This window comes from Mauremys reevesii, linkage group 1 (genome assembly GCF_016161935.1).
Source record: "Mauremys reevesii isolate NIE-2019 linkage group 1, ASM1616193v1, whole genome shotgun sequence".
NCBI classification, from domain to species: Eukaryota; Metazoa; Chordata; order Testudines; family Geoemydidae; genus Mauremys; species Mauremys reevesii.
Genome location: NC_052623.1, coordinates 84377456 through 84394182, shown reverse-complemented (window position 1 = coordinate 84394182; position 16727 = coordinate 84377456).

The window sequence follows — 16727 nt, the reverse complement described above, 5'->3', positions numbered from 1 at the left end:
TATCGCAACCGCTTAAGAAAGCTTTTGACTCTTGGATGGGAAAACACCAAGGAACTTTGAATAGGAGAATGAAAAGTCAAAATGGCAGCTAGGTGAACTTTGAGCAAGATAAAAGGAGTCTCTGCAGTTTCAACAATAAAAGTTATTCCAGAATTAAGGGAATTTATTTCTGTAATGGATCAGATTGTTTAGTGTTCACCCCTGAGGAAAAAGGCTTCCACTTAGCTGTGCGCATTTTCCTGATCAAAGGTTTTCTACAATTCACAATAATCCTCTGGACCTCAGCAGACCACTCTTATCCAGTAATGTTAACCCGGCCAACAGTCTCCATCGTGTAAACTGAAGAGACATTAGATCTGGATGTATGTGCCTGGAATCCTAAATGATTACATCTAGCAGGAAAGGAAGATTTATAACTCAGGGATTGGATACCAGAACTGGTGAGGTCATGCTGGAGTCAACAGGACCATTTGAGCCTTGTCTTGACTCATTTTCCCTAGAATCCTGGGGATAAAGGGAAAGGGAGGGAATACATATACTAGGTGTTCTGATCAGGAGATTAGAAATGCATCCACTTATAAACCACTGTCAGATCTACATGGTGACTGATGCACCATTCCCAAAGTCAAATGGCTTACGGACAGAGGAGTCTGACTTTGCCTTCCTTGTTGGAAGGTAATAGATTGAGGTAGAATTGTTCATCAAAAACTGCATTGCCTGGTTTTTCTAACAGGGGTAGAAATAATTTGCAAGCAAATCACATTCAGCTCCAGCACGTTTTTGTGAGCTGATCCATCTAAAAAAGTCCATAGACAGAGAGTCTTGAATTGGCCCAAATGTGCACCCCAGTCCCTTGTGGATGCATCGGTGACCAGCATCTGGGTGGGAGATGTCGGGGAAGAAAGGTATCCCCGAGAAAACATTGCCCAGTTCTAGCCACCAATGAAAGGACAACAAGATTTTCCAAGGGATTGTGACTCAACGGTTCATGCTGTGGATGTTTGGATAGTAAACTGATCTAACCCAGAATTGCAGAGGTCTCAGTCTCAATCTGGCATAAGTTATCACATCAGTGCATGAGGTCATGTGACATAGTTTCAGACAAATTCTTATCAGTGTTTTTGGATATGATTGAAGTACTGAAGTTAGGTGCAATAAATTCTGAAATCTTTCTTGAGAAAGGGAAGACTTTGTCGTTTTGGAGTCCAGGAGAATGCTGATGAATTCTACGGACTGAGATGGAATTAACTGAAATTTCTTTAGCTTGATCTTCAGACACAATTTTGAGAACAGAGACAGAATTGATTTTACTGAGTTCATGACTGAGGCTCACCTGCCTCAGAATAACCAGTCATTGATATGGGGGACAAATAAACATACTGGTGATGCAAATGTGTGGTCACCACTAAGAGGCACTTTTAAGAACTCATAGAGCTATTCAAAACCAAACAGAAGGATCCTGTACTGACAGTGGTTGTCTAGTATTTTGACTGGAGAAACGTCCTGTGTGATGGATGTATTGCTACAAGTAAATATGCATTGTGCAAGTTGAGGATAGTGAACCAGTCCATGGGATGTAACAAGGTTACTATGAGTGCAAGTGCCACCATTTGCAACTTTGGATTGGTCATATAGGTGTTGAGGAGTTGCCAACCCCCCTTATTCTTTGGTATCAGAAAACAAGGGGAACAAAATACTTTTCACCTGAAGGAAACTTAGGTCTTTATTGCACTCAGTTCCAACACAGACTGTATCTCTTGTTGCATGAGACTCACGAGAGATTGGTCCTTGAAAAGGGATGGGGAAGGTGGGTCAGGGAGAGGTGTGGTATGGAATTGCAGAGCAAACCCTTGTTGGATGATCTGCAAGACCCAGTGATCTGCTGTTACTGCACTCCAGGCAACCCTGAAGGAAGAGAGATGGGAACCAAAGGGTGTGGGAGGGCTGGAATGAAGGGTACATGTCCACATAATTCGGTGCAGTATCCCTGACCAAAGTGTCAAAATTGTTGTTTCTGTGATTGAGATGGTTGGGTTGAAGATAAAGAGATTGTCTCTCTTTAGGAACCGCTGCCTTTTCCTAGACTGATCTGACTGATTCTGATGGTATGAAGAAGTAGACAACTGGAATCTCTGTCTAGAAGTATACTGAGGTTTATATATAGAAATATATATCTTCTAAAACTTGGAGTGTAAAGCTCCAATGATCAGAGATAGGATGACCAGACAGCAAGTATAAAAAATCAGGATGGGGGTGGGCGGTAATAGCTGCCTATATAAGAAAAAGCCCCCAAAATTGGGACTGTCCCTATAAAATTGGGACATCTGCTCACCCTAATCAGAAGGTAGCAGTGCAATGTCTTGTCTGTCTTTAGATTGAACAGGCCCTTTCCATGAAATGGTAAGTCCTGCAGTGCCAGCCCCGACTGAAGGCTCGGTCTAGGAACTCTTTGAACTTGGGGCTATGTGGGAAGTGGCTCGTATGGTGCCACATTCATCCCCAGCACTGATTTATCCAATGCCACCTTAGGCAGTTACCTTGATATCTGTGATTCTACCTCTGCCTTCCAAGGAATGATCCTCCTACACAATGGGCATGACCTGAATCCTGGCAAGTAAGGGTCCAGCATAAAAGCTGGTGCCAGTACCGAAATGGATACAGCTAATTAACTGGACTAACTATATTAAATCTAGATAAAAACGGTTCTTTTATTTTTTGGCCAAGCAGCTAACAGAAAAAAATTAATAACTAAATAAAGAGTATTTACAGAGAAGAAGACACTAAGCAACTATGTTAAGGACGACACTAGGTTATGTTCTAGCTATGTTGGAGGTAGCTAGAAAGAACTGAATGGTGGTCATGCTACCCCTTTATGCCTGGACACTACTATTTAAACTTCTGAATTCCTGTTCAAGGGGTGCTACTGCAACTGCACTATAAGTGGGAGCCACATACACAGCAATTTGAAGAAAATCACAGTTCACACATGCTCAGTAGAGAGACTTGGATTTTAGGAGCTAAATCCCTCAAACATTCCATCCACTCTGGGTATGTTCCTGCCTGGGGCTAAGCAGGACTTTCCCTGAAATTGCAGCTCTGGGCTGTGATGGAGCTGGGCACCCAACTGGGAGCAGGAAGACTGTCTCTCCTGTGCTTTCAGTGTCCCCTCTGCTGAAGCCCCAGCAGTGAGAAGAAAAAAGCTGCCTGATTCAAATATATGGGACAAGATCCAGACTGGGATGGACAAAGAGCCTGGTGAGGGGGAGAAGAATGGGACTGCAGGTGTGTGTGGATGACCGGAAAACTGGAAGTGGGAGTTGGGGTAGAGGGGAAGTGGGACTGAGAGCTGTTAGGGGTCAGAGGTGATGGACTGGAGTGAAGCCAGGGTGCTGGGGGAGAACTGGGACTGGTTGTGCAAAGAGACTGGGACTAGGAACGGGGGGAGAAATAAGGGGGAACTGGGAGTGGGTGAGGAGGAAGCCTGAGACAGGCATCACAGGAGAAGACTAGAATTGCTTGGAAAGGACACCGATACAAGGATGGGAAGCCTGAGAATTAGATATTGGGTCTGGTTAGATGAGGAGAATGAGGGTGGGATGAGGAGCCGGGGTGAGGATGAGACAGGACAGGGACAGGTTGGAGAAGACTGGCAGAAAGGGTCAAGGTGTGAGGAGAGGGGAACAGGCAGAAGGGTCTGTACCCAGAGCACATTCCCATCCAGAGCCTGGAAAAGAACTCAAGATTCCTGATTGCCACTATTCCTCTGCTGTCAGCAAGTATCTGTGAAACTCTCTGGTAAAGTGTTTAATCTCCTTTTAGTGCTGGTCTGCAGAGAAGATGACAACCCACTATTGTTAGCTCAAGTGCAAGAGGATCAAAGTTTCCAACCCTGTTGATGAACCATGTAGGCGTCAGTAAGATGGCACATAATGGAATTTGTTTTTTGTTTACTTTTTTCAAAAGCTAGGAAACTATATAGAGAAAAAAATATATTAAAAAGAATGTTAGTAAGCTTGCAAAATCAAGCACTCAGAGTTAGGAAATGTCAGTATTAAGGTTGCCTATACAATCTTATTTCTGTCCTTTTGTGCTTATGCATTATGATTAAATCAGCACATATTGTTTTCCACATCACCACAAGTAAATTTGCCATTTTACATCTAGTTTATTACTGAGCTGTTTACTTTCTAGCCTTCTCTTCTTCCCTTTAAATGACCTCTTGCAATAATGACCAAAGTTACTTCTGATATCTGTGGTAGCAGGACTGCAATGCAGTCTTATTGACACAATGACCCTAACTTGGAAGTCTTCACTCAGGCAAAACTCTCACTGAAGGCAAAAAAGTTTTGCCTGAATATGGACTGCAGTCTCAAGACCTGTGTGTGCTTCTTCCTCCTTAGAGTAATAGTTTACCTGATTTTAGTACATGTAGTTAGGAAATATTTACTTTAAGCTCCTGTAAGATAGATATAAAAACAGCTTGCTGTAACTTTCTCTGAAATGTGGGAAAATGGTTTGTTTGCAATCCTCGTAAAATGAATCCATATCATTATGTCCCGCAGTTTGTCAGGAAATAAACTTCATACACTGCTTAATGTACAAACAATAATAAAAAGTGGTTATAGAAACATAGCCAAGTCCCACGTAGTTTTGTGGGGGATCTGTGGAAGATAAAAAAAAAAGCATGCCCACCCTCAAACAAAACAAAAAGAACTGACCATGATAACCATAATCCTTTGAGATAACTGTCTGTGGATGCATGGATCCACCCTATTGGCCCTCTTTCCACATTCCTTTGCAGTCCCTGACAGGTTCTGGATTTAGTGGAAGGAACTGGGTGGTGGTTAGGGCTGTACCCATTACAGCCTTCAGTGTATGTGCACTGCCAACTCATACTGCTAACTGGAAGATTTGGAGCTTGCACGCCAAAGACATGTGCATCACATTCAGTGTGAATCCAGACAGGAAAAACACAGTTACCATGGAAAGTAATTGTTCTTTTCAATATTCAGTTAATTACTGGTTGTGCTGAAGAGCCAAACATCACATCATTCTATTACAGAAATCAAAGATATGTTCAAAGGCTATACTAAGCAGAAGTAAGCTGCTACAATATATGAAAGTAGTTTAGAAATAGACAACTAAGTATCTTTTAGAATTAGGGGTAAAATTCTGCCCTCCTATCTACACATGCAATCCTGATGAAATCATCAGAAGTTGAATGCACAAATGTGAAGGCAGAATTTGCCCTTGGTCAAATTTACATCTCCTTAGTTTGATTGTCTACTGCTTCTGAACTCCTATGGCTGGACACTGGCTCCATTCTGCCTGCTTTGCACCAGAGAGATAACACAAGCATGTGGGAAGCTGGTTTAATTGGCTGCCAGAGGATTCCTCACAGCCTGGGAGACTCCTGAGGTGTAAGACTGGTGTACCAGCTCACCTCCTGGGCAGCTAACATGTCTCTTTGATGTTCAGTTGCCGTTATGGCCTCATAACGGTAATTGCCCTTCTGGGAGATCTGCTCCAACCTATCCCTACCCCAATCGCAGCCCTGTCTCTTAGCACCAGATAACGGATAAAATATCCAAAAGCACCAAAATGACTTTGAAGCCTAAGTCCCATTTTCAAAAATGGAAGTCATTGACACCTAGATGCCTAAGTTACTACTAAAAATGAGACTCAGACGCATTTACATGTTTTGAAAATTTTACCCATTATCTGCTGGTGCAATTTAGAACAGTGCTGAGGCTACTAAAAGCTGCGCTATGGACTGGCCTGGCACCTGAGAGCCTCTGGAACAGGGTGTGTATAACCATTTTTACCACTCCCACCCCACCGGCCTGTGCTGAGCACAGAAGGGCTAGTCCCATGGATCTGGTCTTTGTTGTCTGATGAACACCCAGAGTTAGGAGGAAAGCACAAAGAGAATTTTTTTTAGATGTCAGAGACATTCATAAACGTCAGATATAACTAAGGGGCATATGGGAATCAGTTCAATCAGTGTTTCATTTTCCTTTAGGTGTAGGTGTTTTTGGACTGTAGGAGGACTATGTAATAAAGGTTTTATAACCAGAGGGAATTTGGCTGTAGGTTGATATGCTGATACAACATTACACTTTTTAAAAAAACAAAACAACCACCACCACCTTATGCTACTCAGTTTAGGAACTCTACTCTGCAAGCTACATGCCTGGTAAAAACAACAAACAGTTTTGCTGACTCTGGTAGTTGATTAGAAGCTACTAGTGTAGCTTTATTTTTAGAATCTTTGGATAAATTGACATACTTAAAAAATAACTAGCGCTCTTGTTTATCTAGTATGATTTTTCCTACATACAATAGCTCAGCTAGTAGAAAAATGGCATGTGCATTTATTTTAAGGTCTTATATAATTTACTGTAAAATAATTTTTTTTGATTGAGAAAAAGTTTTATTTCTCCATAAAGGCTTGTTTGGCTGTAACCTGCTTTTATTTCTTTTATGGTACTACTACTTAGCACAACAGAGTGACTATTGTATGATTCTTTACTGTCATATTAACTATAATTAGTATTGATTAAATACAGAAAACCCAGCACATATGCAGCATAAAGGTTGCAAAAATCAAATCCAGGAAATTCCAGATATTTCAGTTGTTTTCTGCAAGGAACAGTGAAAACACAGAGGGGGTGGACAGCCCACTGTGAGAGGCTTAATTAAAACTAACAAGAAGTATGTGGGATCCAGTGTTTAGGTCAACTCATACCAGACTGGTAGACATTGAGTGAGGGAAACTATGCCAGGCTGTAGCACTATAAAACTCCCCCACCCCTACACCGCAGTGAGTGGATTCCCCTTATAGAAGTGCTGTCATACATTAATGGCTAACCAAGAACACTGAGAAAATTCACTGGGAAAAAATTAACCCTTCAGTCTTAAGTGAACAACCATTCATTGGCTAGTGGAGTAGGAGACATGGAGAATGAAACACTTACAAGGTAAGGGGGAACCCTTCTGGAATCACTGAGTCTCTATATACAGGTCATGTGGCACTTGCTCTGATTAATTAACAGCTATCAGCTGTTAATCAATTCACTCAATATTTTTCTTTGCTAGGGTATAGGGTGACCAGAGAGCAAGGGTGAAAAATCGAGACAGAGGGTGGGGGGTAATTGGCACCTATATAAGACAAGGCCCCAAATATCGGGACTGTCCTTATAAAATCAGGACATCTGGTCACCCTACTAGGGTAAGAAGCAAGAGCTTCCAAGGAGGACAGAGCCATGCAGTCCTTGAGGTTTCCTGAAGGCCCTTGCTGGTGTAGATTTAGCATCTGACAATATACCTGTAAGTGTCACTTAGACTGGAAACTGTAGAGGATGATTTTGGTACCTCTTATTGATACTTCTAGTTCCCTTTGGTCCCCTGGCTGGCTCCCTTATTTCAGGGCTGCCTTTCTTTAGGATTTTTTTCCTTTCAGGGAAAGTACCTGGGCTTTTGATAGGCTCAAAAAGTCTCATGAGCTTTCTCAGCCTCCATAAACTACTCTTTGAAGAGTTGAGCTCTTGTTGCTGTTGGAACAGGAGGAAAACAGAGCTTAAAGTACAAGACTTTGGGGACATTTTCTGTCCAGGAGTCACTGTAGCAAGTGAGACTGTCTCTACACGACACCTTCTTTCCTCCTCACGTTCACACACTAGTTGGTGGAATGGTTTTGTTGTTCATGTAGTGTGTAGGGCCATATTCTGGTCTCATTTATACTTGCATTTAGATGGAGTAGCTCCACTGAAGTCCATTAGGAGCAGGTGATGGCCCTATAGAGTATGTGAAAACACTGGTTCCTATGCTCTTCTATATGCAAAGCATGACCTTCTATGCTGAGCAACTTAACCATTAGTAAAAAATAACATATTGGATATGACAAAGGAAAAAGGAATTAAAATGAATTATTGAAAGGAAACAGAGTGCAAACAAAGACATATTTCACAATAGTTTCAACTTGTATGCAAAAGTTCATGACATTCTTTTACTTGGCTTTTACTACATTATTTTCTTGCTTTAAACTAGATAAATATCCCTCCCCCCACAACACTTAGGGAATATGTATTTATATTTGCCCACATGCAGCCTGCTTCTGACTTACTAATTATTTTTCTGCATGGTTTTTGGACAGCTTGTACTTTCCTCAACATTATAGAAACTTCCAGCCGTTAAAATTGTTATGGCAACACATAGTTTTCCCAAAAATATGCTACTATGCTATAGTCAGTATTAGTGTTCTGTTTCTAACTTGGCTAAAGCCACTATTTTGACCTTCAGGTCTTATAGTCATAGTAAATAATGTTATATTTCAGCTCTTTCAGGGCTAGATGAATATGCTGTATTGGCTGTCATATAACTGAACTGCTTCCTCCATGGTTCTCAGTTTAAAGTAAATGTAATTTAGAATATGAAATAATGTAGAAATGTGAGCAATTGTGTCCAGCGCTTGTGTGAATATTCGGAGTGACACTGACCAGAGTGATATTCTGTCTTTTGTAATCTTCTGACGATAAGATACATTGAATCACACTGAATTTACCCCATGGAGAGCTGGGTACTGGAAACTGTATGTAGGGTGACCAGATGTCCCAATTGTATAGGGACAGTCCCGATTTTTGGGTCTTTTTCTTATATAGGCTCCTATTACCCCTCCCACACCTTCACGATTTTTCACATTTGCTCTTTGGTCACCCTAACTGTATGACTAAATGCCTTTTCAGTGTGCAGTAAATATACGCTTTCATATTTATGTGTTTTGCAAACATACAAAGGAAAATTCCTACATTTGCCACAGCTGCTCTCTGAGCACATAGACAAAAATCAGTTTGTGGTAAAAATCTATGGATTTATTAGAGAAAATATTAACAATGTAGAAAATATGTAAAGTATTTTCAATGATCCCACACCAAATCTGGATTGAGATCACCATGCTTTAAAGATGTTGTAAACCCCTGGAAGGCTGGGTGATTTCTGTCCCTATCTTAATTCATCATTGGTTATTTTCTGTTCACCAAAGGAAGTTTTACACCTTTATTCGGAGCCATGAATGAATTAAGTCCTGGATACTTTGCAGATTGCATATCCATCTATGAAGCACCAAAAAGTTGCATATCTTTTGGAACAATATAGGCCTCAAATCCCAGAACCATTGACAAGATATTTGTGTTCATAGGAGTTCAGCTGTGAAAAAAGCTTCCAGAGGAGACTGGACAAATCCAGAGTCAGAACTCCTCTAGGAACTTCTGCAACTCTCCTTGGTAACACTTTCCCATCATAATCAAAATAACAAAAATCATCCCTCTTTGCTCTCAATTAAGTCCAGTAGTGAACTCTTTAGTTTACAGGGGAGGCACTCAGATACTACAGTGGTGGGTGGTAATACAAAATGTTCACAGACAGATATTAGGCTATGCTTTCCATCTTCACCAGGTAGCGTAGGCAAGAAATAACCTGTGGTATATTGCTTTCCCAGCTCCTGTCTAAGGGTTCATTCCAACTTCTATTGATCAATTGAATGATTCCCATTGGCTTCAATGTGTGCTTGACTGGGTGAATTAAAAATGTCACATCCTGTGTCAGATAGGGACACACATTCACCCTCAACAAACTCAAACATAAGAACAAATAATTCCTGCTCCACCTCTCTAATTATTTCATAGGTCTACTGTTCCTATGCAGTATGACAGATTGAAACTATTCCTTCAAGGTCACTAAAGTTTAATAGATCTAATAGCAAAGATGAATGTTTACAGTGGTCTGTAATAGCTTCTTCCAGCTCACCACGCAAAAGAGTGTCCTTGAAAATAATGCCTTAATGGGTATTTTACCTGGTAAACATGTTTTTATATCTTTATTAAATTTCCATGCACAACAGTTTGACTAAATTCTTTTCATGTGTTGGAACACAGCTGCAGAAATTCTTAATTCTTCCATTAATTTAAATGTACATTATGCCACCCACAGGATGGATTAAGGGCCCAATTTCAGCCAACAGTACTAGCTCTCAGCAGTCTTCAAGGATATATAGCAGTGGTGGGCAACCCGCACCGCTTCCGGCATTGGCCAGGAATGGCAAACCATGGTCACTGGGAGCTCCGGGCAGCCATACCTGAAGACAGTCAATGTAAACATTGTCTCGTGGCCCACCAGCGGATTACCCTGATGGGCTGCGTGTGACCCGTGGGCCACAGGTTGCCGACCACTGATATATAGCCACGGAGGCTGCTCCCAATTCGAAGGAGAAGTACCTCTAGTAGGCCCTGATCTGAAACATGTGTGTAGGTGGACTGCAGCACTAGTGTGGAGCTTCACTAAAATCAAGGCAGCTCCAGATACATGCTCTTCTGGAGAAGAGCTCTGGGTAAAGCTTGAAAGCTGGTCTCTCTCACCAGCAGAAGTTGGTCAGTAAAAGATATTACCTCACCTACCTCGTCTCTCTGTTGGTACCAGTAATCATGGCCATGCATTTAGATTGTGGGTCTCAGAAGCTACAGCTATCTGTTCTTTTTGTTGCAGTTGACTCTAAAAGCTGGTAACGAAATAAATACAGAAGTATGGGGGCCAAATTTTCCTGTTACATGTTAAAGCACCCGTGTAATGAGAGGAGAAAAAAACTCCAGGAAAGAATAATTGCATTAGAGGTCAGCCGTTCTGTCCTCTGTATGCTCTCTACTATTATATCTTAGGGAGCAAAGTGGCTCAGCACGATCACCTCTTTGAGAGGAGCTGGCTGGATAAAAATAGTTTTGCATTAATAGTCAGCTCATTGAGACTCTTAAGAAGAAACTATTGAAAAACAACCTGCAATATGACTTAATTCGGCATCTGACTGAGTTCTAGGATCCCCTAAAGCTACCAACAGCTTCCTGCCTGAAACTCAGGGAAAGGCTTGTTATATAATGTAAGCTGTAAACACTACCCAGTGGGGAACTCAAGCATAATGTTTTGTATTGATTAAGTGTTAACTGCAAGGAGATGCTCACTGTGGACTTTCAGAATGTTGAATATATAAACTGGATACTTTTTGCTGACAGCAATAAGACACTGAGGCTTTACATCACTCCGGCAGCGTAAAGGGGCCTATAAAAAGGAGTATATTGTATTTATACCCACTTTAAGTCCCCTTTGCATCGCTAAAGCAGTGTCAAGTGGCCTGACTGTACATGAGAATCAGGGCCTGAAAAAAGGTCTATGATTCTCCTCTCACTTATACCAGTGTAAATAAAAAATAATTCCACAAAAATTAATGAAGTTACACCAAGGTAAAAATGTGTATAAAATTGGAATGAGGGGCAATATGTTCATATTAAGTAAAATGTTTTATGAAATTATCAAGTGTCTTTTTATGCACTGTTATAATTATGTCTAAGATTTGCTTGTATTTGACATAGAGTATAATTGATTTTGTTTTTTATTTTACAACATTTTTAACTAAGATCTGGGAGAATTTAATAGGGTGGCAATGGTACAGTCCAATAAACTGAACTCTGATGTATTGGTACTTTCAGCAGTTGGCAGACCCGATAAGGTACAATGCAGCAAGGCTTCCTTGCTGAGTATCTTAGCAGCGGATGGAGAGTGGACTGGGACAGGACATGGAGAGCCAAGGAGGGGACTGACTGGAGAGAAAAGGAGTATTGGTCATTGGAGTTGGTCTGACTGTGGGCACTGGAGCCAGGGTAAAGGGTTTTTTCAACCTGCTATCTGAAAAATTGATAAGATTAATTTTGATTTTGGAGTTTGTAGCCCTAAGGATTAATCTGTTTGGTCTGTATAAATATATCTTTCTTATAAATTTGAGTATTTGATGTAATAGGCTTATAGATTTATATTAAGAATAAGTTTGGCTGTAATGCAAGAGACCTACAGGCCAAAATCCTGTATGCTAAGCTAATGAGAAGTTAATACATTTTGGGACCCTTACCCAGAAAAGTAATAATAGACAAAACACCTACGCAGATGTCTAGAGACCTTTGCCTGAACCAATAACAGTAAAGGATGGAAAAGGGATTTTTGCCCACAAATCTAACAAGTACACCACAAATGCGTACATATCTGTCATTCATACGCACATACATACTAGCCTATGGGGCAAGTGTACCCTAATATTTCTGTGGGGAAAGGATGAAATTTGGGCATAGGAGGAAGGATTTCCGACTAATGCCCTATAAAAAGGTGAGGCAGCTCTCCATTAGGCAGGCAATCTACCCATCTATCTGCTCCTGTCTACTCTTCATTGCCTCCACCTTCAACTACGTATCGATGCTACCCATCTACAACGGCTATTAACTATTAATAGGCTGTATTTTATTTCCTTTTAAACTGTAAGTCTATATTTTATTTTAGTTAAGGCATACAGAGTTAAATTAGAGAGCAAGCAGCTCTGCATTAGCTTCCTCTGCCAGAGGTGTGAAAACGGAAATTGCCACAGGCATGGCCCATATCTTCCAACACCAGGTTATTAAAACAGAGTGTGAATATTAACCACGTTTGCAGCTTATAATATTGTATTACCATAGATATATCTCTTAAAGAACTGTGGTACTTGTAACTCTGTATTTCTAACTGTTTTACCATTTGCTTACTATTTCATTGATTTTAATAAAAGGTCTTTATGACTATATCTGTCTCAGTGTAAGCTCCTGTCATATCCCCGAAGTTCCTTTTATAAACTCTGTGAAGCCTGATTCAGGACGAACTTTATCTTCTGATCAAACAAATAGGTGAGCCAAACCTATACTAATTAATATCAAATAATTATTATTAATAATGATTAATTAAAATTAATTAAATAAAATTAAATTAAGTGGATAAATTAAATCAACTCTACTAACATACCCCAAATCATGCTACAAGTTATTGTGAATGTTTTGTTACAGGCAGAGTTAAGATTATTGAGGGTTGGCTATTAATAACAAGAATCTCTATGTATAAAGTAGAAATTAAGGTTGGCATCAGAATTTTATTATACATTTATGTAGTGATTTCCACAGCTTTTTATGTGTGGACTTCTGTTGTTATTGGTATGTTTCATAGTACATTGTCTCTTAAGTTGCATTTTAGCAACCTTAATTGTAACTTAATTACATTTTTGTTTGGGAATCCACTAGTAGTGCAAATGTTTTTTATATTTGCAGTGTGTTGCTTCACTCTCTGATGTGCTTTTCTGTAGAGGTAGTTGGTGGGGAGAAAGGCAAGCTCCCAATCCCTAGATACTGCATGACTAGTGTTTGCCATTCATAGTTCTAACTATGCAATAGAATAATAAAATAAATACATTAATTAAAAACCCAACAGGCTATATTGCGATTCTAAGACTCCGCCTGAAATCAGACACTCCCACACATACTGCTACCCTTGTATATGATTTTTATAATCAGAAATGATTATAAGTCTGTGCCCTGCTGCTGGCCAACCTCATTGACCTTGCACTTTGCACCATTGAAAACCAGGGGTGCTGGACACAAAGTTTTCAGTATCATAGAAAATTATGTGCCAGGTACATAAATCCGACTTCTATCAAGCCTCATTCCTTGAACACTTTAAAGACCACATGAAATAGACAGGATTTCTATAACTACACACTGAATGAGGCACGGGATAATTGAATACTACCTTAAGTAGGGCCTGATCCAAGTGCCTTTGAAGTCAGTGGAAGGGCTCCTATTGACTTCCATAAAAGTCGGCAATGTGGTATGTCCTTGACTGATATGCATGATCACTATGCAGCTAATGCATCTGTAGCTCAACTGTTTTCACCAGAACTGTCAAATAAGCACATCACACAATATAAATGAATTTCAGTTTTCTGCCACCAGCTGTGTTTATTTAAAATTGTTCAAAGGTTGCAACATTTTTCTTTATAATAAAGAAAGTGCATTTATTCATCCTCCCTGCAGTCAAAAGTGATGGACCCCATTTTCTCTGTTTTTGCCAAAATATTCATCTCTTCTATTATTGCAGAGATTAATTCTTTGCCAGCTCTGATGATATGTTCAGTGAATGGGCCTGCTTTGAATTTCGGCTTCTATTTTGCGTACTGGTCTGATAAGTCAGATATTAGTCCTGGTATATAATTTGTTCTGCAGCCTCATGATATGTGCTTCTTCGAGACAGTGTGCACCACATTGACAAACTTTTTGTAGTTTTCAAGCATTGCTTTGATCTTTCTTACAGAAGCATCAAGGTTGTTGGTGAAGCCCTTCCATTCCACTTTCTTCAGATTAAATTGTTGCTGGAATGTTATTGAGTTTGACGCTGTGGCTACATTGATCTGAATGGGGATGGGCTGGTGTTGCAAATGTGGAATCGGTCTAAGTTTATTATATGAACCAGCTATGTTGTTGCTGACAAATGCAAGATCAGGGTTGTAGCCCCATTTCCCTAGGGTGATGTTAAAGGAACTGGGGAGCATGGGGTTGTGAATTAAGCTCAGGTAGTGTGTAAGATCTTCAGCAGTGAGGCTCAAGCACACCAGCTGAGTCTCACTGCTGAAAATATTACACAACAAATATTGTAGGACCTCCACGAACTGGTTCTTGACCCTCAAAATACTTTATGCTCTTGGTTTGATGGTGCTAAAGTTATGTCAGAGTGTAAAGGAGAGCTACAAATGCTTTTAGAAGAGAAATTAAACAAGCAAATACCTTACACACACTGCATGAATCACCATTTACATCTGGTGGTTACTCACTTGTGTGACAAGAACTCTGCAGTGACAGATACTTGCATATAGAGAGTTACAATTTGAGAACGTATCAGAGGGGTAGCCGTGTTAGTCTGGATCTGTAAAAGCAGCAAAGAATCCTGTGGCACCTTATAGACTAACAGACGTTTTGCAGCATGAACTTTCATGGGTGAATCTGACGAAGTGGGTATTCAACCACGAAAGTTCATGCTGCAAAACGTCTGTTAGTCTATAAGGTGCCACAGGATTCTTTGCTGCTTTCTCTATATGAAATTTTTTTCACAGGCATGATGTGAGTAGAAGGCTGGCACCTGCAAAGGCTCATAGAAACAAGATGGACTGGTCACCTGAAAACCTTAGAAATAATCCTTTGGAATTTGGAAGCAATTTAGAGTGTTGTGTTAAACTTTGATATAGCATTGATATGAATTGATATGGCAATCTCTCCATTGAAGCAAGAGTGCTATTGGAAGTTACAGAATCATCCACATTCTTGTTCTTAGGTGAGGTTATAAGAATGATTTTGAAAGTTTTTTCTCCCATGAATAATTACCTTCAAAAGGAACGAAAGTACTTTGCTAAAGGAATTGAATTGACTACTGTCACTTGTGAAGAACTTCAGCAAAGAGAGATGTTTGAAGATTTTCTCTCAGAGACTTCAACCCTGCACCCTGTTTTGAAAGATACAAGTGATAAAGCATCAACATTACAATGTGCCACTAAAAGGGCCAATATATTTCCCTAAAATTTCAAGATTTCATAGGCACTGAGCACTTACCAGGATCCCAAAGTGTAAATGAGCATCAGTGGTTCCAGATTTACCATGAACTGATTGATAAAACCAGTGGTGAATTGCAAAGGAGATTTTCTGAGAACAACTCCAAGTTATACAAAAACTTGTCAGTGATCTATTCCACCAGCTCTCCAGACTTCTTGAAATTAGAATCAGTGTGTGCTTTGTTTGGCTTGCTTGGATTAGATATCGAGAAGGTGAAAGATGAAATGGCTGTATTTAAAACACTGACAGATAAGAGAAATTGCAAAGAATTTACAGAAGTTCTAGGTGCTTCCAAGGAATTAAAGGAGGCTTTCCCATGTATTTTTTGAAATGTATATAGTGCTTATTGTTGTTTGGAGCATCGACTGCAGCTCGTGAGAATTTCTTTTCTTGTTTGAAAAGAACTTTATCCACCCAAAGGATGAGCATGACCCTGAAAGAAAGTGAAACCTAATTCTCCTGTCATATGAAAGTGATTTGACTTCAGAAATGAACCTGGATGTCTTTGTAGAAAAATTCAAACACCATTATCCAAGAATACTTTAACTTTAGTTTCATGAACAGTTTTTATATTACATAGCATTTTCATATTAAGATCTATACTTTATATTTCTGAATCTTTGAATAATGGAATATTTCTTATACTGGACAATCACAGAATCATAGAATCATAGCACTGGAAGGGACCTCAAGAGGTCATCTAGTCCAGTCCGCTGCACTCAAGGCAGGATTAAGGATTATCTAGACCATTCCTGACAGGTGTTTTTCTAACCTGCTCTTAAAAATCTCCAATGATAGAGATTCCACAACCTCCTTAGGCAATTTATTCCAGTGCTTAACCACCCTGACAGTTAGGAAGTTTTTCCTGATGTCCAACCTAAACCTCCCTTGCTGCAATATAAGACCATTGCGTCTTGTCCTATCCTCAGAGATTAAGAACAATTTTTCTCCCTTCTCCTTGTAACAACCTTTTATGTACTTAAAAACTATTATCACATCCCTTCTCAGTCCTCTGTTTTCCAGACTAAACAAATCCATTTTTTTTCAATCTTCCCTCATAGGTCAGGTTTTCTAGACCTTTAATAATTTTTGTTGTTCTTCTCTGGACTTTCTCCAATTTGTCCACATCTTTCCTGAAATGTGGCACCCAGAACTGGACACAATACTCCAGATGAGGCCTAATCAGTGTGGAGTAGAGCAGAAGAATTATTTCTTGTGTCTTATGTACAACACTCCCAG